Source organism: Gorilla gorilla, chromosome 23, assembly GCF_029281585.2.
Source record: "Gorilla gorilla gorilla isolate KB3781 chromosome 23, NHGRI_mGorGor1-v2.1_pri, whole genome shotgun sequence".
Taxonomy (NCBI): domain Eukaryota; kingdom Metazoa; phylum Chordata; class Mammalia; order Primates; family Hominidae; genus Gorilla; species Gorilla gorilla.
In genome coordinates, this window is record NC_086018.1 from 9,360,579 (window position 1) to 9,387,320 (window position 26,742).

A 26,742-nucleotide genomic window follows, 5' to 3' on the forward strand; every position below is an offset into this window, starting at 1 on the left:
AATGAAATGGAATGGAATCGAAAGGAATCAACCTGAGTGTAATGGAATGGAGTGGATTGGAATGCAATGGAGTGGAATGGAATGGAATCAACCCGAATGGAATGGAGTAGAATGGAATGGAATGGAATGGAATGGAATGGAATGGAATGGAATGGAATGGAATGAAATGTCATGGTATCAACTCGAATGGAATGGAAAGGAGTGGAATGGAAGGGAATGGAATGGATCGGAACGGAACGGAACGGAATGGAATGGAATGGAATGGAATGGAATGGAATGGAATGGAATGGAATCAACCCAAGTGGAATGGAATGGAAATGAATGGAGTGGAATATAATGGAATGGAATCAAACCGAGTGCAGGGTGGAGTGGAGTGGAGCGGAGTTGAGTGGAGATGAGTGGAATGGAGTGAAATGGAATGAAATGGAAAGGAATAGAATCAACCTGAGTGAAATGGAATGGAATGGAATGAAATAATGGAAATGAATGGAATGGAATGGAATGTAATAGATTCAACCCCAGTGGAATAGAATGGAATGCAACGGAATGGAATCAACCCGAGTGCAATGGAATGGAATGGAATGGATTCAACCTGAATAGAATGGAATGGAATCGAATGGAATGAAATCAACCCTAGTGGAATGGAATGGAATGGAATGGATTCAACCTGAACAGAATGGAATGGAATCGAATGGAATGAAATCAACTCTAGTGCAGTGGAATGGAATGGAATGGAATGGAATGGAACGGAATGGAATCAACTGTAATGGAATAGAATGGAATGGAATGAATTGGAATGAAATGGAAAGGAATGGAATCAACCCGAGTGGAATGGAATGGAATGCAATGGAATCAACCTGACTGGAAAGGAATGGAATGGAGTGAAATGGAATGAAATGGAATGGAATGGAATGGAATCAACTGGAATGGAATGAAATGTAATGGAATGAAATGGAACGGCATGGAATGGAATGGAAGCAACCAGATTGGATTGGAATGGAATGGAATCAAATGGAATGGAATGGAAAGGAATGGAATGGAATCAATCGGAGTGATATGGAATGGAACAGAATCGAATGGAAGGAAATCAACCCTTGTGGAATGGAATCGAATGGAATGGAATGCAATGGAATAGAATGGAATGGAATGGAATGGAATTTAATGGAATGGAATGGAATGGAATGAAATGGAATGGAATCTACCGGAGTAGAACGGAATGGAATGGAATGGAATGGAACGGAATGGAATGGAATGGAATGGAATGAATTGAATCTACCCGAGTACAACGGAATGGAATGGAATGGAATGGAATGGAATGGAATGGAATGGAATGGAATGGAAAAGAATGGAGTGGAATGGAATGGAATGGAACAGAAAGGAATGGAATGGAATGGAATGGAATGGAATGGAAAGGAATGGAATGGAATGGAATAGAATGGAGTGGAAAAGAATGGAATGGAATGCAATCAACCTGACTGGAAGGGAATGGAATGGAATGTAATGGAATACAAAGGAATGGAATGGAATGGAATCAAACCGAGCGGAATATAACGGAATGGATTGGAATGAAATGGAATGGAATGGAATGAATTGGAATGGAATCAACTGGAATGCAATGGAATGGAAAATGGAATGGAATGGAAAGAAATGGAATCAAATAAAATAGAATGGAATGGAAAGGAATTGCATGGAATGGAATGCAATCAACCCGAGTGGAATGGAATGCAATGGAAAGGAGTGGAATGAAATGGAATGGAGTGGAATGGAATGGAAAGGAATGGAATCAAATAAAATAGAATGGAATGGAAAGGAATTGCATGGAATGGAATGCAATCAACCCGAGTGGAATGGAATGCAATGGAAAGGAGTGGAATGAAATGGAATGGAGTGGAATGGAATGGAATGGAATGGAATGAAATGGAATGAATACAGTTAATGGAATCAACCCGAGAGGAAAGGAATGGAACAGAATGTAGTGTAATGAAATGGAATGGAATCGAAAGGAATCAACCTGAGTGTAATGGAATGGAGTGGATTGGAATGCAATGGAGTGGAATGGAATGGAATCAACCCGAATGGAATGGAGTAGAATGGAATGGAATGGAATGGAATGGAATGGAATGGAATGGAATGGAATGAAATGTCATGGTATCAACTCGAATGGAATGGAAAGGAGTGGAATGGAAGGGAATGGAATGGAACGGAATGGAACGGAATGGAATGGAATGGAATGGAATGGAATGGAATGGAATGGAATGGAATGGAATCAACCCAAGTGGAATGGAATGGAAATGAATGGAGTGGAATATAATGGAATGGAATCAAACCGAGTGGAGGGTGGAGTGGAGTGGAGCGGAGTTGAGTGGAGATGAGTGGAATGGAGTGAAATGGAATGAAATGGAAAGGAATAGAATCAACCTGAGTGAAATGGAATGGAATGGAATGAAATAACGGAAATGAATGGAATGGAATGGAATGTAATAGATTCAACCCCAGTGGAATAGAATGGAATGCAACGGAATGGAATCAACCCGAGTGGAATGGAATGGAATGGAATGGATTCAACCTGAATAGAATGGAATGGAATCGAATGGAATGAAATCAACCCTAGTGGAATGGAATGGAATGGAATGGATTCAACCTGAACAGAATGGAATGGAATCGAATGGAATGAAATCAACTCTAGTGCAGTGGAATGGAATGGAATGGAATGGAACGGAATGGAATCAACTGTAATGGAATAGAATGGAATGGAATGAATTGGAATGAAATGGAAAGGAATGGAATCAACCCGAGTGGAATGGAATGGAATGCAATGGAATCAACCTGACTGGAAAGGAATGGAATGGAGTGAAATGGAATGAAATGGAATGGAATGGAATGGAATCAAACCCAGTGGAATGTAGTGGAATGGAATGGATTGGAATCAACTGGAATGGAATGAAATGGAATGGAATGGAATGGAATCAAACCCAGTGGAATGTAGTCGAATGGAATGGAATGGAATGGAATGGAATGGAATGGAATCAACTGGAATGGAATGAAATGGAATGGAACGAAATGGAACGGCATGGAATGGAATGGAAGCAACCAGATTGGATTGGAATGGAATGGAATCAAATGGAATGGAATGGAAAGGAATGGAATGGAATCAATCGGAGTGATATGGAATGGAACAGAATCGAATGGAAGGAAATCAACCCTTGTGGAATGGAATTGAATGGAATGGAATGCAATGGAATGTAATGTAATGGAATGGAATGGAATGGAATGAAATGGAATGGAATCTACCCGAGTAGAACGGAATGGAATGGAATGGAATGGAACGGAATGGAATGGAATGGAATGGAATGAATTGAATCTACCCGAGTACAACGGAATGGAATGGAATGGAATGGAATGGAAAGGAATGGAATGGAATGGAATGTAGTGGAGTATTACAGAAAGGAATGGAATGGAACGGAATGGAATGGAATGGAATGGAATGGAATGGAATGGAATGGAAAGATACCGAACGGAGCAGAATGGAACGGAACGGAATGGAATAGAATGGAATGGAATGGAATGGAATCTACCCGAGTAGAACGGAATGGAATGGAGTGGAATGGAATGAAATGGAATGGAATGGAATGGAATGGAATGGAATGGAATGGAATGGAATGGAATGGAATGGAATGAATTGAATCTACCTGAGTACAACGGAATGGAATGGAATGGAATGGAATGGAAAGGAATGGAATGGAATGGAATGTACTGGAGTATTACAGAAAGGAATGGAATGGAACGGAATGGAATGGAATGGAATGGAATGGAATGGAATGGAAAGATACCGAACGGAGCAGAACGGAACGGAACGGAATGGAATAGAATGGAATGGAATGGAATGGAATCTACCCGAGTAGAACGGTATGGAATGGAGTGGAATGGAATGGAATGGAATGGAATGGAATGGAATGGAATGGAATCGAATGGAATGGAATGGAATGGAACGGAACGGAATGGTATGGAATGGAATGGAATCCACCCTATAAGAACATAATAGAATGGAACGGACACGGAATGGAATGGAATGGAATGGAATGCAATGGAATGGAGTGGAATAGAACGGAATAGAATGAACACGAGTGGAACGGAACGGAATGCAACGGAACGGGATGGAACGGAATGGAATAGAATGGAAATTAATCCACCATAAGAGAATGGAATGGAATGGAATGGAATGGAATGGAATCTACCCGAGTAGAAAGGAATGGAATGGAATGGAATGGAATGGTATGGAACGGAACGGAATGGAATGGATTGGAATGGAATGGAATGGAATCCACCCGAGAAGAACAAAATGCAATGGAATGGAATGGAATTGAATCTACCTGAGTAGAACGGAATGGAATGAAATGGAAGGGAATGGAAAAGAAAGGAATGGAATGGAATGGAATGGAATGGAATGGAATGGAATGGAATGGAATGGAATGGAATGGAATGGAATGGAATCCAAACGGGAAGAAGGGAAAGGAACGGAACGGAAAGGAATAGAATGGAATGGAATGGAATGGAATGGAATGGAACGGAACGGAACGAAACGCAACGGAACGGAACGGAATGGAATGGAATGGAATCTACCCGAGTAGAACAGAATGGAATGGAATGGAATGCAAACGAATGGAATGGAATGGAATGGAATGGAATGGAATGGAATGGTATGGGGTAGATTGGAGTGGAAAGGAATCTACACATGTAGAAAGAATGGAATGGAATGGAATGATATGGAATGGAATGGAACGGAATGGAATCTACACAAGTAGACTGGAATGAAATGGAATGGAATGGAAAGGAATGGAATGGAACGGAATGGAATTTAATGTAATGGAATGGAATCAACCCAAGAAGAACGGAATGGAATCAAATGGAATGGAATGGAAAGGAATGGAATGGAATCAATCGGAGTGATATGGAATGGAACAGAATCGAATGGAAGGAAATCAACCCCTGTGGAATGGAATCGAATGGAATGGAATGCAATGGAATGGAATGGAATGGAATGGAATGGAATGGAATGGAATGGAATGAAATGGAATGGAATCTACCGGAGTAGAACGGAATGGAATGGAATGGAATGGAATGGAATGCAACGGAATGGAATGGAATGGAATGGAATGAATTGAATCTACCCGAGTACAACGGAATGGAATGGAATGGAATGGAATGGAATGGAATGGAATGGAATGGAATGGAATGGAATGGAATGGAAAGGAATGGAGTGGAATGGAATGGAATGGAACGGAAAGGAATGGAATGGAATGGAATGGAATGGAATGGAATGGAATGGAATCTACCCGAGTAGAAAGGAACGGAATGGAATGGAATGGAATGGAGTGGAATGGAATGGAATGGAATCTACCCGAGTAGAAAGGAATGGAATGGAATGGAATGGAATGGAGTGGAATTGAATGGAACGGAATGGAATGGAACGGAATGGAATGGAATGGAATGGAATCCACCAAAGAAGAACGGAATGGAATTGAACGGAATGGAATGGAACGTAATGGAATGGATTGGAATGGAATTGAATGGAATGGAACGGAAAGGAATGGAATGGAATGGAATGGAATGGAATGGAATCTACCCGAGTGGAATGGAATGGAATGGAATGGAATGGAATGCAATGGAATGGAATGGAAAGGAATGGAATGGAATCAACCTGAGAAAAACGGAATGGAATGCAATGGAATGAAATGGAATGGAATGGAATGGAATGGAGTGGAATGGAATGGAATGGAATGGAATCTACCCGAGTGGAACGGAATGGAATGGAATGGAGTGGAATGCAATGGAAAAGAATGAAATGGAATGGAATCTACCAGAGTAGAACGGAACAGAATGGAATGGAATGGAATGGAATGGAATGGCAAGGAATGGAATGGAAAGGAATGCAGTGGAGTGGAATGGAATGGAAAGGATTGGAATGGAATGGAATCCACCTGGCGAGAGCGGAATGGAATGGAACAGAATGGAACTGAATGGAATGGAATGGAAAGGAATGGAAAGGAATGGAATGGATTTGAAACTACCCGAGTAGAACGGAGTGGAGTGGAGTGGAATGGAATGGAATCGAATGGAATGGAATGGAATCGAATGGAATGGATTGCAAAGGAATGGAGTGGAATAGAACGGAATTGAATCAACCCGAGTAGAACAGAACGGAATGGAACGGATCGGGTCGGAACGGAATGGAATAGAATGGAATTGAATCCACCCGAGAAGAATGGAATGGAATGGAATGGAATGGAATGGAATGGAATGGAATGGAATGGAATGGAGTGGAATGGAATGGAATCTACCCGAGTAAAACGGAATGGAATGGAATGGAATGGAATGGAATGGAATGGAATGGAATGGAATGGAATGGAATCCACCCGAGAAGAACCGAGTGGAATGAAATGGAATGGAACGGAATGGAACGGAATGGAACGGAATGGAACGGAATGGAATGGAATGGAGTGGAATGGAATGGAATGGAATGGAATGGAATGGAATGGAATGGAAACTACCCGAGTGGAACGGAATGGAATGCAATGGAATTTAATGGAATGGAATGGAATGGAAAGGAATGGAATGGAATCCACCCGAGAAAAACGGAATGGAATGGAATGGAATGAAATGGAATGGAATGGAATGGAATGGAGTGGAATGGAATGGAATGGAATCTACCCGAGTGGAACGGAATGGAATGGAATGGAATGGAATGCAATGGAACAGAATGAAATGGAAAGGAATGGAATGGAATCTACCCGAGTACAATGGAAAAGAATGGAATGGAATGGAATGGAATGGAATGGAATTGCATGGAATGGAATGGAATCTACCCGAGTATAAAGGAATGGAATGGAATGGAATGGAAAGGAATGGAATGGAATGGAATAGAATGGAGTGGAAAAGAATGGAATGGAATGCAATCAACCCGACTGGAAGGGAATGGAATGGAATGGAATGGAATACAAAGGAATGGAATGGAATGGAATCAAACCGAGCGTAATATAACGGAATGGATTGGAATGAAATGGAATGGAATGGAATGCATTGGAATGGAATCAACTGGAATGCAATGGAATGGAAAATGGAATGGAATGGAAAGAAATGGAATCAAATAAAATAGAATGGAATGGAAAGGAATTGCATGGAATGGAATGCAATCAACCCGAGTGGAATGGAATGCAATGGAAAGGAGTGGAATGGAATGGAATGGAGTGGAATGGAATGGAATGGAATGGAATGAAATGGAATGAATACAGTTAATGGAATCAACCCGAGAGGAAAGGAATGGAACAGAATGTAGTGTAATGAAATGGAATGGAATCGAAAGGAATCAACCTGAGTGTAATGGAATGGAGTGGATTGGAATGCAATGGAGTGGAATGGAATGGAATCAACCCGAGTGGAATGGAGTAGAATGGAATGGAATGGAATGGAATGGAATGGAATTGAATGGAATGGAATGAAATGTCATGGTATCAACTCGAAAGGAATGGAAAGGAGTGCAATGGAAGGGAATGGAAAGGAACGGAATGGAACGGAATGGAATGGAATGGAATGGAATGGAATGGAATGGAATGGAACGGAATGGAATGGAATGGAATGGAATGGAATGGAATCAACCCAAGTGGAATGGAATGGAAATGAATGGAGTGGAATATAATGGAATGGAATCAAACCGAGTGGAGGGTGAAGTGGAGTGGAGCTGAGTTGAGTGGAGATGAGTGGAATGGAATGAAATGGAATGAAATGGAAAGGAATAGAATCAACCTGAGTGAAATGGAATGGAATGAAATGAAAGAATGGAAATGAATGGAATGGAAGGGAATGTAATAGATTCAACCCCAGTGGAATAGAATGGAATGCAACGGAATGGAATCAACCCGAGTGGAATGGAATGGAATGGATTGGATTCAACCTGAATAGAATGGAATGGAATCGAATGGAATGAAATCAACCCTAGTGGAATGGAAAGGAATGGAATGGATTCAACCTGAACAGAATGGAATGGAATCGAATGGAATGAAATCAACTCTAGTGCAGTGGAATGGAATGGAATGGAATGGAATGGAACGGAATGGAATCAACTGTAATGGAATAGAATGGAATGGAATGAATTGGAATGAAATGGAAAGGAATGGAATCAACCCGAGTGGAATGGAATGGAATGCAATGGAATCAACCTGACTGGAAAGGAATGGAATGGAGTGAAATGGAATGAAATGGAATGGAATGGAATGGAATCAAACCCAGTGGAATGTAGTGGAATGGAATGGAATGGAATGGAATGGAATCAACTGGAATGGAATGAAATGTAATGGAATGAAATGGAACGGCATGGAATGGAATGGAAGCAACCAGATTGGATTGGAATGGAATGGAATCAAATGGAATGGAATGGAAAGGAATGGAATGGAATCAATCGGAGTGATATGGAATGGAACAGAATCGAATGGAAGGAAATCAACCGTTGTGGAATGGAATCGAATGGAATGGAATGCAATGGAATGGAATGGAATGGAATGGAATGGAATGGAATGGAATGGAATGGAATGGAATGGAATGGAATGGAATGGAATGAAATGGAATGGAATCTACCGGAGTAGAACGGAATGGAATGGAATGGAATGGAATGGAACGGAATGGAATGGAATGGAATGGAATGAATTGAATCTACCCGAGTACAACGGAATGGAATGGAATGGAATGGAATGGAATGGAATGGAATGGAATGGAAAGGAATGGAGTGGAATGGAATAGAATGGAATTGAATCCACCCGAGAAGAATGGAATGGAATGGAATGGAATGGAATGGAATGGAATGGAATGGAATGGAATGGAATGGAATGGAATCTACCCGAGTAAAACGGAATGGAATGGAATGGAATGGAATGGAATGGAATGGAATGGAATGGAATGGAATGGAATGGAATCCACCCGAGAAGATCCGAGTGGAATGAAATGGAATGGAACGGAATGGAACGTAATGGAATGGAATGGAATGGAATGGAATGGAATGGAGTGGAATGGAATGGAATGGAATGGAATGGAATGGAATGGAATGGAAACTAGCCGAGTGGAACGGAATGGAATGCAATGGAATTTAATGGAATGGAATGGAATGGAATGGAATGGAATGGAATGGAAAGGAATGGAATGGAATCCACCCGAGAAAAACGGAATGGAATGGAATGGAATGAAATGGAATGGAATGGAATGGAATGGAGTGGAATGGAATGGAATGGAATCTACCCGAGTGGAACGGAATGGAATGGAATGGAATGGAATGCAATAGAACAGAATGAAATGGAAAGGAATGGAATGGAATCTACCCGAGTACAATGGAAAAGAATGGAACGGAATGGAATGGAATGGAATTGCATGGAATGGAATGGAATCTACCCGAGTAGAAAGGAATGGAATGGAATGGAATGGAATGGAATGGAATGGAGTGGAATGGAATGGAATGGAATCTACCCGAGTGGAACGGAATGGAATGGAATGGAATGGAATGCAATAGAACAGAATGAAATGGAAAGGAATGGAATGGAATCTACCCGAGTACAATGGAAAAGAATGGAACGGAATGGAATGGAATGGAATTGCATGGAATGGAATGGAATCTACCCGAGTAGAAAGGAATGGAATGGAATGGAATGGAATGGAAAGGAATGGAATGGAATGGAATAGAATGGAGTGGAAAAGAATGGAATGGAATGCAATCAACCCGACTGGAAGGGAATGGAATGGAATGGAATGGAATACAAAGGAATGGAATGGAATGGAATCAAACCGAGCGTAATATAACGGAATGGATTGGAATGAAATGGAATGGAATGGAATTCATTGGAATGGAATCAACTGGAATGCAATGGAATGGAAAATGGAATGGAATGGAAAGAAATGGAATCAAATAAAATAGAATGGAATGGAAAGGAATTGCATGGAATGGAATGCAATCAACCCGAGTGGAATGGAATGCAATGGAAAGGAGTGGAATGGAATGGAATGGAGTGGAATGGAATGGAATGGAATGGAATGAAATGGAATGAATACAGTTAATGGAATCAACCCGAGAGGAAAGGAATGGAACAGAATGTAGTGTAATGAAATGGAATGGAATCGAAAGGAATCAACCTGAGTGTAATGGAATGGAGTGGATTGGAATGCAATGGAGTGGAATGGAATGGAATCAACCCGAGTGGAATGGAGTAGAATGGAATGGAATGGAATGGAATGGAATGGAATTGAATGGAATGGAATGAAATGTCATGGTATCAACACGAAAGGAATGGAAAGGAGTGCAATGGAAGGGAATGGAAAGGAACGGAATGGAACGGAATGGAATGGAATGGAATGGAATGGAATGGAATGGAATGGAATGGAATCAACCCAAGTGGAATGGAATGGAAATGAATGGAGTGGAATATAATGGAATGGAATCAAACCGAGTGGAGGGTGAAGTGGAGTGGAGCTGAGTTGAGTGGAGATGAGTGGAATGGAATGAAATGGAATGAAATGGCAAGGAATAGAATCAACCTGAGTGAAATGGAATGGAATGGAATGAAAGAATGGAAATGAATGGAATGGAGGGGAATGTAATAGATTCAACCCCAGTGGAATAGAATGGAATGCAACGGAATGGAATCAACCCGAGTGGAATGGAATGGAATGGATTGGATTCAACCTGAATAGAATGGAATGGAATCGAATGGAATGAAATCAACCCTAGTGGAATGGAAAGGAATGGAATGGATTCAACCTGAACAGAATGGAATGGAATCGAATGGAATGAAATCAACTCTAGTGCAGTGGAATGGAATGGAATGGAATGGAATGGAACGGAATGGAATCAACTGTAATGGAATAGAATGGAATGGAATGAATTGGAATGAAATGGAAAGGAATGGAATCAACCTGAGTGGAATGGAATGGAATGCAATGGAATCAACTTGACTGGAAAGGAATGGAATGGAGTGAAATGGAATGAAATGGAATGGAATGGAATGGAATCAAACCCAGTGGAATTTAGTGGAATGGAATGGAATGGAATGGAATGGAATGGAATCAACTGGAATGGAATGAAATGTAATGGAATGAAATGGAACGGCATGGAATGGAATGGAAGCAACCAGATTGGATTGGAATGGAATGGAATCAAATGGAATGGAATGGAAACGAATGGAATGGAATCAATCGGAGTGATATGGAATGGAACAGAATCGAATGGAAGGAAATCAACACTTGTGGAATGGAATCGAATGGAATGGAATGCAATGGAATGGAATGGAATGGAATGGAATGGAATGGAATGGAATGAAATGGAATGGAATCTACCCGAGTAGAACGGAATGGAATGGAATGGAATGGAATGGAACGGAATGGAATGGAATGGAATGGAATGAATTGAATGTACCCGAGTACAACGGAATGGAATGGAATGGAATGGAATGGAATGGAATGGAATGGAATGGAATGGAATGGAAAGGAATGGAGTGGAATGGAATGGAATGGAATGGAACGGAACGGAACGGAATGGAATGGAATGGAATGGAATGGAATGGAATGGAATGGAAAGGAACAGAATGAAATGGAAAGGAATGGAATGGAATCCACCCGAGAAAAACGGAATGGAGTGGAATGGAATGGAATGGAATCTACCCGAGTGGAACGGAATGGAATGGAATGGAATGGAATGGAATGGAACAGAATGAAATGGAAAGGAATGGAATGGAATCTACCTGAGTAGAACGGAACAGAATGGAATGGAATGGAATGGAATGGAATGGAATGGAATGGAATGGAATGGAATGGAATGGCATGGAATGGAATGGAAACTACCCGAGTAGAAAGGAATGGAATGGAATGGAATGGAATGGAATGGAATGGAATGGAATGGAATGGAATGGAACGGAATAGAATGGAGTGGAAAAGAATGGAATGGAATGCAGTCAACCCGACTGGAAGGGAATGGAATGGAATGTAATGGAATACAAAGGAATGGAATGGAATGGAATCAAACCGAGCGGAATATAATGGAATGGATTGGAATGGAATGGAATGGAATGGAATGCATTGGAATGGAATCAACTGGAATGCAATTCAATGGAAAATGGAATGGAATGGGAAGAAATGGAATCAAATAAAATAGAATGGAATGGAAAGGTATTGCATGGAATGGAATGCAATCAACCCTAGTGGAATGGAATGGAATGCAATGGAGTGGAATGGAATGGAATGGAATGCAATGGAATGGAATGGAATGGAATGGAATGGAAAGGAATGGAATGGAATCCACCCGAGAAAAACGGAATGGAATGGAATGGAATGAAATGGAATGGAACGGAATGGAATGGAGTGGAATGGAATGGAATGGAATCTACCCGAGTGGAACGGAATGGAATGGAATGGAATGGAATGCAATGGAACAGAATGAAATGGAAACGAATGGAATGGAATCTACCTGAGTAGAACGGAACAGAATGGAATGGAATGGAATGGAATGGAATGGAATGGAATGGAATGGAATGGAATGGAATGGAATGGCATGGAATGGAATGGAAACTACCCGAGTAGAAAGGAATGGAATGGAATGGAATGGAATGGAATGGAATGGAATGGAATGGAATGGAATGGAATGGAATAGAATGGAGTGGAAAAGAATGGAATGGAATGCAGTCAACCCGACTGGAAGGGAATGGAATGGAATGTAATGGAATACAAAGGAATGGAATGGAATGGAATCAAACCGAGCGGAATATAATGGAATGGATTGGAATGGAATGGAATGGAATGGAATGCATTGGAATGGAATCAACTGGAATGCAATTCAATGGAAAATGGAATGGAATGGGAAGAAATGGAATCAAATAAAATAGAATGGAATGGAAAGGTATTGCATGGAATGGAATGCAATCAACCCTAGTCTAATGGAATGGAATGCAATGGAGTGGAATGGAATGGAATGGAATGCAATGGAATGGAATGGAATGGAATGAAATTGAATGAATACAGTTAATGGAATCAACCCGAGAGGAAAGGAATGGAACAGAATGTAGTGTAATGAAATGGAATGGAATCGAAAGCAATCAACCTGAGTGTAATGGAATGGATTGGATTGGAATGCAATGGAATGGAATGGAATGGAATCAAGCCAAGTGGAATGGCGTGGAATGGAATGGAATGGAATGGAATGGAATGAAATGTCATGGTATCAACTCAAATGGAATTGAAAGGAGTGGAATGGAAGGGAATGGAAAGGAACGGAATGGAACGGAACGGAATGGAATGGAATGGAATGGAATGGAATGGAATGGAATGGAATGGAATGGAATGGAATGGAATGAACCCAAGTGGAATGGAATGGAAATGAATGGAGTGGAATATAATGGAATGGATTCAAACCGAGTGGAGGGTGGAGTGGAGAGGAGCGGAGATGAGTGGAATGGAGTGACATAGAATGAAATGGAAAGGAATAGAATCAACCTGAGTGAAATGGAATGGGATGGAATGAAAGAATGGAAATGAATGTAATGTAATGTAATGTAATAGATTCAACCCCAGTGGAATAGAATGGAATGCAATGGAATGGAATCAACCCGAGTGGAATGGAATGGAATGGAATGGATTCAACCTGAATAGAATGGAATGGAATCGAATGAAATGAAATCAACCCTAGTGGAATGGAATGGATTGGAATGGATTCAACCTGAACAGAATGGAATGGAATCGAATGGAATGAAATCAACTCAAGTGCAGTGGAATGGAATGGAATGGAATGGAATGGAATGGAATGGAATGGAATGCAATCAACTGTAATGGAATAGAATGGAATGGAATGAATTGGAATGAAATGGAAAGGAATGGAATCAACCCGAGTGGAATGGAATGGAATGCAATGGAATCAACCTGACTGGAAAGGAATGGAATGGAGTGAAATGGAATGAAATGGAATGGAATGGAATGGAATCAAACCCAGTGGAATGTAGTGGAATGGAATGGAATGGAATGGAATGGAATGGAATCAATTGGAATGGAAATAGAAGGAATGGAATGAAATGGAACGGCATGGAATGGAATGGAAGCAACCAGATTGGATTGGAATGGAATGGAATCAAATGGAATGGAATGGAAAGGAATGGAATGGAATCAATCGGAGTGATATGGAATGGAACAGAATCGAATGGAAGGAAATCAACACTTGTGGAATGGAATCGAATGGAATGGAATGCAATATAATGTAATGGAATGGAATGGAATGGAATGGAATGAAATGGAATGGAATCTACCCGAGTAGAACGGAATGGAATGGAATGGAATGGAATGGAATGGAATGGAATGGAATGGAATGGAACGGAACGGAATGGAATGGAATGGAATGGAATGAATTGAATGTACCCGAGTACAACGGAATGGAATGTAATGGAATGTAATGGAATGGAATGGAATGGAATGGAATGGAATGGAATGGAATGGAATCTACCGGAGTATTACAGAAAGGAATGGAATGGAACGGAATGGAATGGAATGGAATGGAATGGAACGGAATGGAATGGAATGGAACGATACCGAACGGAGCGGAACGGAACGGAACGGAATGGAATAGAATGGAATGGAATGGAATGGAATCTACCCGAGTAGAACGGAATGGAATGGAGTGGAATGGAATGGAATGGAATGGAATGGAATGGAATGGAATGGAATCTACCCGAGTAGAACGGAATGGAATGGAGTGGAATGGAATGGAATGGAATGGAATGGAATGGAATGGAATGGAATGGAATGGAATGGAATGGAATGGAATGGAATCTACCCGAGTAGAAAGGAAGGGAATGGAATGGAATGGAATGGTGTGGAATGGAACGGAATGGAATGGATTGGAATGGAATGGAACGGAATCCACCCGAGAAGAACAAAATGCAATGGAATGGAATGGAATTGAATCTACCTGAGTAGAATGGAATGGAATGAAATGGAACGGAATGGAAAAGAAAGGAATAGAATGGAAAGGAATGGAATGGAATGGAATGGAATGGAATGGAACGGAATGGAATGGATTGGAATGGAATTGAATTGAATGGAATGGAATGGAGTGGAATGGAATGGAATGGAATCTACCCGAGTGGAACGGAATGGAATGGAATGGAATGGAACAGAATGAAATGGAATGGAATGGAACGGAATCTACCCGAGGAGAACGGAACAGTATGGAATGGAATGGAATGGAATGGAATGGAATGGAATATCATGGAATGGAATGGAAAGGAATGCTGTGGAGTGGAATGGAATGGAAAGGATTGGAATGGAATGGAATCCACCCGTGAAGAACGGAATGGAATGGAACAGAATGGAAGAGAATGGAATGGAATGGAAAGGAATGGAAAGGAATGGAATGGATTTGAAACAACCCGAATAGAACGGAATGGAATGCAATGTAATGGAATGGAATGGAATGGAATAGAATGGAATGGAATGGAATCGAATCGAATGGAAAGGAATGGAATGGAATGGAATGGATTTGAAACTACACGAGTAGAACGGAGTGGAGTGGAATGGAATGGAATGGAATGGAATGGAATGGAATGGAATGGAATGGAATGGAATGGAATGGATTGCAAAGGAATGGAGTGGAATAGAACGGAATTGAATCAACCCGAGTAGAACAGAACGGAATGGAACGGAACGGGTCGGAACGGAATGGAATAGAATGGAATTGAATCCACCCGAGGAGAATGGAATGGAATGGAATGGAATGGAATGGAATGGAATGGAATGGAAAGAGTGCAATGGAATAGAATAGAATGGAATGGAATGGCATGGAATGGAATGGAATGGAATGGAATGGAATGGAATGGAATGGAATGGAACGGAATGGAATGGAGCGGAATGGAATGCAATGGAACAGAATGAAATGGAATGGAATGGAATGGAATCTACCCGAGTAGAACGGAACAGAATGGAATGGAATGGAATGGAATGGAATGGAATGGAATGGCATGGAATGGAATGGAAAGGAATGCAGTGGAGTGGAATGGAATGGAAAGGATTGGAATGGAAGGGAATCCACCCGGGAAGAACGGAATGGAATGGAACAGAATGGAAGAGAATGTAATGGAATGGAAAGGAATGGAAAGGAATGGAATGGATTTGAAACAACCCGAGTAGAACGGAATGGAATGCAATGTAATGGAATGGAATGGAATGGAATAGAATGGAATGGAATAGAATGGAATGGAATGGAATCGAATCGAATGGAAAGGAATGGAATGGAATGGAATGGATTTGAAACTACCCAAGTAGAACGGAGTGGAATGGAATGGAATGGAATGGAATGGAATGGAATGGAATGGAATGGAATGGATTGCAAAGGAATGGAGTGGAATAGAACGGAATTGAATCAACCCGAGTAGAACAGAACGGAATGGAACGGAACGGGTCGAAACGGAATGGAATAGAATGGAATTGAATCCACCCGAGAAGAATGGCATGGAATGGAATGGAATGGAATGGAATGGAATGGAATGGAATGGAATGGAATGGAATCTACCCGAGTAAAACGGAATGGAATGGAATGGAATGGAATGGAATCCACCCGAGAAGAACCGAATGGAATGAAATGGAACGGAACGGAATGAAACGGAATGGAATGGAATGGAATGGAATGGAATGGAGTGGAATGGAATGGAATGGAATGGAACGGAATGGAATGGAATGGAATCAATATAGTTAATGCAATCAACCCGAGAGGAAAGGAATGAAACAGAATGTAGTGTAATGAAATAGAATGGAGTCGAAAGGAATCAACCTGAGAGTAATGGAATGGATTGGATTGGAATGCAATGGAATGGAATGGAATGGAATCAACCCGAGTGGAATGAAGTAGAATGGAATGGAATGGAATGGAATGGAATGGAATGGAATGGAATGGAATGGAATGGAATGAAATGTCATGGTATCAACTCGAATGGAATGGAAAGGAGTGGAATGGAAGGGAATGGAAAGGAATGGAATGGGTTTGAAACTACCCGAGTAGAACGAAATGGAATGCAATGGAATGGAATGGAATGGAATGGAATGGAATGGAATGGAATGGAATAGAATGGAATCAACCCGAGTAGAACGGAATGGAATGGAATGGAATGGAATGGGATGGAATGGAATGGAATGGAATGGAATGGAATGGAATGGAATGGAATGGAATAGAATGGAGTGGAAAAGAATGGAATGGAATGCAATCAACCCGACTGGAAGGGAATGGAATGGAATGTAATGGAATACAAAGGAATGGAATGGAATGGAATCAAACCGAGCGGAATATAATGGAATGGATTGGAATGGAATGGAATGGAATGGAATGCATTGGAATGGAATCAACTGGAATGCAATGGAATGGAAAATGGAAAGGAATGGAAAGAAATGGAATCAAATAAAATAGAATGGAATGGAAAGGAATTGCATGGAATGGAATTCAATCAACCCGAGTGGAATGGAATGGAATGTAATGGAGTGGAATGGAATGGAATGGAATGGAATGGAATGGAATGGAATGGAATGGAGTGGAATGGAATTGAATGAATACAGTTAATGTAATCAACCCGAGAGGAAAGGAATGGAACAGAATGTAGTGTAATGAAATGGAATGGAATCGAAAGGAATCAACCTGAGTGTAATGGAATGGAGTGGATTGGAATGCAATGGAATGGAATGGAATGGAATCAACCCGAGTGGAATGGAGTGGAATGGAATGGAATGGAATGGAATGGAATGGAATGGAATGTCATGGTATCAACTCGAAAGGAATGGAAAGGAGTGGAATGGAAGGGAATGGAAAGGAACGGAATGGAACGGAATGGAATGGAATGGAATGGAATGGGATGGAATGGAATGGAATGGAATCAACCCAAGTGGAATGGAATGGAAATGAATGGAGTGGAATATAATGGAATGGAATCAAACCGAGTGGAGGGTGGAGTGGAGTGGAGCGGAGTTGAGTGGAGATGAGTGGAATGGAGTGAAATGGAATGAAATGGAAAGGAATAGAATCAACCTGAGTGAAATGGAATGGAATGGAATGAAAGAATGGAAATGAATGGAATGGAATGTAATGTAATAGATTCAACCCCAGTGGAATAGAATGGAATGCAATGGAATGGAATCCACCCGAGTGGAATGGAATGGAATGGAATGGAATGGATTAAACCTGAATAGAATGGAATGGATTCGAATGGAATGAAATCAACCCTAGTGGAATGGAAAAGAATGGAATGGATTCAACCTGAACAGAATGGAATGGAATCGAATGGAATGAAATCAACTCTAGTGCAGTGGAATGGAATGGAATGGAATGGAATGGAATGGAACGGAATGGAATCAACTGTAATGGAATAGAATGGAATGGAATGAATTGGAATGAAATGGAGAGGAATGGAATCAACCCGAGTGGAATGGAATGGAATGCAGTGGAATCAACCTGACTGGAAAGGAATGGAATGGAGTGAAATGGAATGAAATGGAATGGAATGGAATGGAATCAAACCCAGTGGAATGTAGTGGAATGGAATGGAATGGAATCAACTGGAATGGAATGAAATGGAATGGAATGGAATGGAATCAAACCCAGTGGAATGTAGTGGAATGGAATGGAATGGAATGGAATGGAATGGAATCAACTGGAATGGAATGAAATGGAATGGAATGAAATGGAACGGCATGGAATGGAATGGAAGCAACCAGATTGGATTGGAATGGAATGGAATCAAATGGAATGGAATGGAAAGGAATGGAATGGAATCAATCGGAGTGATATGGAATGGAACAGAATCGAAAGGAAGGAAATCAACCCTTGTGGAATGGAATTGAATGGAATGGAATGCAATGGAATGTAATGGAATGGAATGGAATGGAATGGAATGAAATGGAATGGAATCTACCCGAGTAGAACGGAATGGAATGGAATGGAATGGAACGGAATGGAATGGAATGGAATGAATTGAATCTACCCGAGTACAACGGAATGGAATGGAATAGAATGGAATGGAAAGGAATGGAATGGAATGGAATGTACTGGAGTATTACAGAAAGGAATGGAATGGAACGGAATGGAATGGAATGGAATGGAATGGAATGGAATGGAATGGAATGGAATGGAAAGATACCGAACGGAGCAGAATGGAACGGAACGGAATGGAATAGAATGGAATGGAATGGAATGGAATCTACCCGAGTAGAACGGAATGGAATGGAGTGGAATGGAATGAAATGGAATGGAATGGAATGGAATGGAATGAATTGAATCTACCCGAGTACAACGGAATGGAATGGAATGGAATGGAATGGAAAGGAATGGAATGGAATGGAATGTACTGGAGTATTACAGAAAGGAATGGAATGGAACGGAATGGAATGGAATGGAATGGAATGGAATGGAATGGAATGGAATGGAAAGATACCGAACGGAGCAGAACGGAACGGAACGGAATGGAATAGAATGGAATGGAATGGAATGGAATCTACCCGAGTAGAACGGTATGGAATGGATTGGAATGGAATGGAATGGAATGGAATTTAATGGAATGGAATCGAATGGAATGGAATGGAATGGAACGGAACGGAATGGTATGGAATGGAATGGAATCCACCCTATAAGAACATAGTAGAATGGAACGGACACGGAATGGAATGGAATGGAATGGAATGCAATGGAATGGAGTGGAATAGAACGGAATAGAATGAACACGGGTGGAACGGAACGGAATGCAACGGAACGGGATGGAACGGAATGGAATAGAATGGAAATTAATCCACCATAAGAGAATGGAATGGAATGGAATGGAATGGAATGGAATGGAATCTACCCGAGTAGAAAGGAATGGAATGGAATGGAATGGAATGGTATGGAATGGAACGGAATGGAATGGATTGGAATGGAATGGAATGGAATCCACCCGAGAAGAACAAAATGCAATGGAATGGAATGGAATTGAATCTACCTGAGTAGAACGGAATGGAATGAAATGGAACCGAATGGAAAAGAAAGGAATAGAATGGAATGGAATGGAATGGAATGGAATGGAATGGAATGGAATGGAATGGAATGGAATGGAATGGAATCCAAACGGGAAGAAGGGAAAGGAACGGAACGGAAAGGAATGGAATGGAATGGAATGGAATGGAATGGAATGGAATGGAACGGAACGGAACGAAACGCAACGGAACGGAACGGAATGGAATGGAATGGAATCTACCCGAGTAGAACAGAATGGAATGGAATGGAATGCAAACGAATGGAATGGAATGGAATGGAATGGAATGGTATGGAGTGGATTGGAGTGGAAAGGAATCTACACATGTAGAAAGAATGGAATGGAATGGAATGATATGGAATGGAATGGAACGGAATGGAATCTACACAAGTAGAATGGAATGAAATGGAATGGAATGGAAAGGAATGGAATGGAACGGAATGGAATTTAATGTAATGGAATGGAATCAACCCTAGAAGAACGGAATGGAATGGAATTGAATGGAATGGAATGGAATGGAATGGAATGGAATGGAATGGAATGGAATGGAATGGAATGCAATGCAATGGAATGGAATGGAATGGAATCTACACGAGTAGAAAGGAACGGAATGGAATGGAATGGAATGGAATGGAATGGAATGGAATGGAATGGAATCTACCCGAGTAGAAAGGAACGGAATGGAGTGGAATGGAATGGAGTGGAATGGAATGGAATGGAATGGAACGGAATGGGATGGAATGGAATGGAATGGAATGGAATGGAATCCACCCGAGAAGAACGGAATGGAATTGAACGGAATGGAATGGAATGTAGTGGAACGAAATGGAATGGATTGGAATGGAATTGAATGGAATGGAATGGAATGGAATGGAATGGAATGGAATGGAATGGAATGGAATGGAATGGAAGCTACCCGAGTGGAACGGAATGGAATGGAATGGAACGGAATGGAAAGGAATGGAATGGAGTGGAATGGAGTGGCATGGAATCTACCTGAGTGGAACGGAATGGAATGGAATGGAATGGAATGCAATGGAACAGAATGAAATGGAATGGAATGGAATGGAATCTACCCGAGTAGTACGGAACAGAATGGAATGGAATGGCATGGAATGGAATGGCATGGAATGGAATGGAAAGGAATGCAGTGGAGGGGAATGGAATGGAAAGGATTGGAATGGAATGGAATCCACCCGGGAAGAATAGAACGGAATGGAACAGAATGGAATAGAATGGAATGGAATGGAAAGGAATGGAAAGGAATGGAATGGAATGGAATGGATTTGAAACTACCCGAATAGAACGGAGTCGAATGGAATGGATTGGAATGGAATGGAAAGGAATGGAATGGAATGGAATGGATTGCAAAGGAATGGAGTGGAATAGAAAGGAATTGAATCGACCCGAGTAGAACAGAACGGAATGGAACGAAACGGGTCCGAACGGAATGGAATATAATGGAATTGAATCCACCCGAGAAGAATGGAAAGGAATGGATTGGAATGGAATGGAATGGAATGGAATGGAATCTACCCGAGTAAAACGGAATGGAATGGAATGGAATGGAATGGAATGGAAACCACCAGAGAAGAACGGAATGGAATGAAATGGAATGGAACGGAATGGAACGGAATGGAATGGAATGGAATGGAGTGGAATTGAATGGAAAGGAATGGAATGGAATGGAATGGAATGAATACAGTTAATGGAATCAACCCAGGAGGAAAGGAATGGAACAGAATGCAGTGTAATGAAATGGAATGGAATCGAAAGGAATCAACCTGAGTGTAATGGAATGGATTGGATTGGAATGCAATAGAATGGAATGGAATGGAATCAACCCGAGTGGAATGGAGTGGAATGGAATGGAATGGAATGGAATGGAATGGAATGGAATGGAATGGAATGAAATGTCATGGTATCAACTCGAATGGAATGGAAAGGAGTGGAATGGAAGGGAATGGAAAGGAACGGAATGGAACGGAATGGAATGGAATGGAATGGAATGGAATGGAATGGAATGGAATGGAATAGAATGGAGTGCAATGGAGTGGAATCAAACAGATTGGATTGGAATGGAATGGAATCAAATGGAATGGAATGGAAAGGAATGGAATGAAATCAATCGGAGTGATATGGAATGGAACAGAATCGAATGGAAGGAAATCAACCCTTGTGGAATGGAATCGAATGGAATGGAATGCAATGTAATGGAATGGAATGGAATGGAATGGAATGGAATGGAATGGAATGGAATGGAATGGAATGGAATGAAATGAAATGGAATGGAATCTACCCGAGTAGAACAGAATGGAATGGAATGGAATGGAATGGAACGGAACGGAATGGAATGGAATGGAATGGAATGAATTGAATCTACCCGAGTACAACGGAATGGAATGGAATGGAATGGAATGGAATGGAATGGAATGGAATGGAATGGAATGGAATCTACCTGAGAATTACAGAAAGGAATGGAATGGAAAGGAACGGAATGGAATGGAATGGAATGGAATGGAATGGAATGGAATGGAATGGAATGAACCCAAGTGGAATGGAATGGAAATGAATGGAGTGGAATATAATGGAATGGATTCAAACCGAGTGGAGGGTGGAGTGGAGAGGAGCGGAGATGAGTGGAATGGAGTGACATAGAATGAAATGGAAAGGAATAGAATCAACCTGAGTGAAATGGAATGGGATGGAATGAAAGAATGGAAATGAATGTAATGTAATGTAATGTAATAGATTCAACCCCAGTGGAATAGAATGGAATGCAATGGAATGGAATCAACCCGAGTGGAATGGAATGGAATGGAATGGATTCAACCTGAATAGAATGGAATGGAATCGAATGAAATGAAATCAACCCTAGTGGAATGGAATGGAATGGAATGGATTCAACCTGAACAGAATGGAATGGAATCGAATGGAATGAAATCAACTCAAGTGCAGTGGAATGGAATGGAATGGAATGGAATGGAATGGAATGGAATGGAATGCAATCAACTGTAATGGAATAGAATGGAATGGAATGAATTGGAATGAAATGGAAAGGAATGGAATCAACCCGAGTGGAATGGAATGGAATGCAATGGAATCAACCTGACTGGAAAGGAATGGAATGGAGTGAAATGGAATGAAATGGAATGGAATGGAATGGAATCAAACCCAGTGGAATGTAGTGGAATGGAATGGAATGGAATGGAATGGAATGGAATCAATTGGAATGGAAATAGAAGGAATGGAATGAAATGGAACGGCATGGAATGGAATGGAAGCAACCAGATTGGATTGGAATGGAATGGAATCAAATGGAATGGAATGGAAAGGAATGGAATGGAATCAATCGGAGTGATATGGAATGGAACAGAATCGAATGGAAGGAAATCAACACTTGTGGAATGGAATCGAATGGAATGGAATGCAATATAATGTAATGGAATGGAATGGAATGGAATGGAATGAAATGGAATGGAATCTACCCGAGTAGAACGGAATGGAATGGAATGGAATGGAATGGAATGGAATGGAACGGAACGGAATGGAATGGAATGGAATGGAATGAATTGAATGTACCCGAGTACAACGGAATGGAATGTAATGGAATGTAATGGAATGGAATGGAATGGAATGGAATGGAATGGAATGGAATCTACCGGAGTATTACAGAAAGGAATGGAATGGAACGGAATGGAATGGAATGGAATGGAATGGAACGGAATGGAATGGAATGGAACGATACCGAACGGAGCGGAACGGAACGGAACGGAATGGAATAGAATGGAATGGAATGGAATGGAATCTACCCGAGTAGAACGGAATGGAATGGAGTGGAATGGAATGGAATGGAATGGAATGGAATGGAATGGAATGGAATCTACCCGAGTAGAACGGAATGGAATGGAGTGGAATGGAATGGAATGGAATGGAATGGAATGGAATGGAATGGAATGGAATGGAATGGAATGGAATGGAATCTACCCGAGTAGAAAGGAAGGGAATGGAATGGAATGGAATGGTGTGGAATGGAACGGAATGGAATGGATTGGAATGGAATGGAACGGAATCCACCCGAGAAGAACAAAATGCAATGGAATGGAATGGAATTGAATCTACCTGAGTAGAATGGAATGGAATGAAATGGAACGGAATGGAAAAGAAAGGAATAGAATGGAAAGGAATGGAATGGAATGGAATGGAATGGAACGGAATGGAATGGATTGGAATGGAATTGAATTGAATGGAATGGAATGGAGTGGAATGGAATGGAATGGAATCTACCCGAGTGGAACGGAATGGAATGGAATGGAATGGAACAGAATGAAATGGAATGGAATGGAACGGAATCTACCCGAGGAGAACGGAACAGTATGGAATGGAATGGAATGGAATGGAATGGAATGGAATATCATGGAATGGAATGGAAAGGAATGCTGTGGAGTGGAATGGAATGGAAAGGATTGGAATGGAATGGAATCCACCCGTGAAGAACGGAATGGAATGGAACAGAATGGAAGAGAATGGAATGGAATGGAAAGGAATGGAAAGGAATGGAATGGATTTGAAACAACCTGAATAGAACGGAATGGAATGCAATGTAATGGAATGGAATGGAATGGAATAGAATGGAATGGAATGGAATCGAATCGAATGGAAAGGAATGGAATGGAATGGAATGGATTTGAAACTACACGAGTAGAACGGAGTGGAGTGGAATGGAATGGAATGGAATGGAATGGAATGGAATGGAATGGAATGGAATGGAATGGAATGGATTGCAAAGGAATGGAGTGGAATAGAACGGAATTGAATCAACCCGAGTAGAACAGAACGGAATGGAACGGAACGGGTCGGAACGGAATGGAATAGAATGGAATTGAATCCACCCGAGGAGAATGGAATGGAATGGAATGGAATGGAATGGAATGGAATGGAATGGAAAGAGAGCAATGGAATAGAATAGAATGGAATGGAATGGCATGGAATGGAATGGAATGGAATGGAATGGAATGGAATGGAACGGAATGGAATGGAGCGGAATGGAATGCAATGGAACAGAATGAAATGGAATGGAATGGAATGGAATCTACCCGAGTAGAACGGAACAGAATGGAATGGAATGGAATGGAATGGAATGGAATGGAATGGCATGGAATGGAATGGAAAGGAATGCAGTGGAGTGGAATGGAATGGAAAGGATTGGAATGGAAGGGAATCCACCCGGGAAGAACGGAATGGAATGGAACAGAATGGAAGAGAATGTAATGGAATGGAAAGGAATGGAAAGGAATGGAATGGATTTGAAACAACCCGAGTAGAACGGAATGGAATGCAATGTAATGGAATGGAATGGAATGGAATAGAATGGAATGGAATAGAATGGAATGGAATGGAATCGAATCGAATGGAAAGGAATGGAATGGAATGGAATGGATTTGAAACTACCCAAGTAGAACGGAGTGGAATGGAATGGAATGGAATGGAATGGAATGGAATGGAATGGAATGGAATGGAATGGATTGCAAAGGAATGGAGTGGAATAGAACGGAATTGAATCAACCCGAGTAGAACAGAACGGAATGGAACGGAACGGGTCGAAACGGAATGGAATAGAATGGAATTGAATCCACCCGAGAAGAATGGCATGGAATGGAATGGAATGGAATGGAATGGAATGGAATGGAATGGAATGGAATCTACCCGAGTAAAACGGAATGGAATGGAATGGAATGGAATGGAATCCACCCGAGAAGAACCGAATGGAATGAAATGGAACGGAACGGAATGAAACGGAATGGAATGGAATGGAATGGAATGGAATGGAGTGGAATGGAATGGAATGGAATGGAACGGAATGGAATGGAATGGAATCAATATAGTTAATGCAATCAACCCGAGAGGAAAGGAATGAAACAGAATGTAGTGTAATGAAATAGAATGGAGTCGAAAGGAATCAACCTGAGAGTAATGGAATGGATTGGATTGGAATGCAATGGAATGGAATGGAATGGAATCAACCCGAGTGGAATGAAGTAGAATGGAATGGAATGGAATGGAATGGAATGGAATGGAATGGAATGGAATGGAATGGAATGAAATGTCATGGTATCAACTCGAATGGAATGGAAAGGAGTGGAATGGAAGGGAATGGAAAGGAATGGAATGGGTTTGAAACTACCCGAGTAGAACGAAATGGAATGCAATGGAATGGAATGGAATGGAATGGAATGGAATGGAATGGAATGGAATAGAATGGAATCAACCCGAGTAGAACGGAATGGAATGGAATGGAATGGAATGGGATGGAATGGAATGGAATGGAATGGAATGGAATGGAATGGAATGGAATGGAATAGAATGGAGTGGAAAAGAATGGAATGGAATGCAATCAACCCGACTGGAAGGGAATGGAATGGAATGTAATGGAATACAAAGGAATGGAATGGAATGGAATCAAACCGAGCGGAATATAATGGAATGGATTGGAATGGAATGGAATGGAATGGAATGCATTGGAATGGAATCAACTGGAATGCAATGGAATGGAAAATGGAAAGGAATGGAAAGAAATGGAATCAAATAAAATAGAATGGAATGGAAAGGAATTGCATGGAATGGAATTCAATCAACCCGAGTGGAATGGAATGGAATGTAATGGAGTGGAATGGAATGGAATGGAATGGAA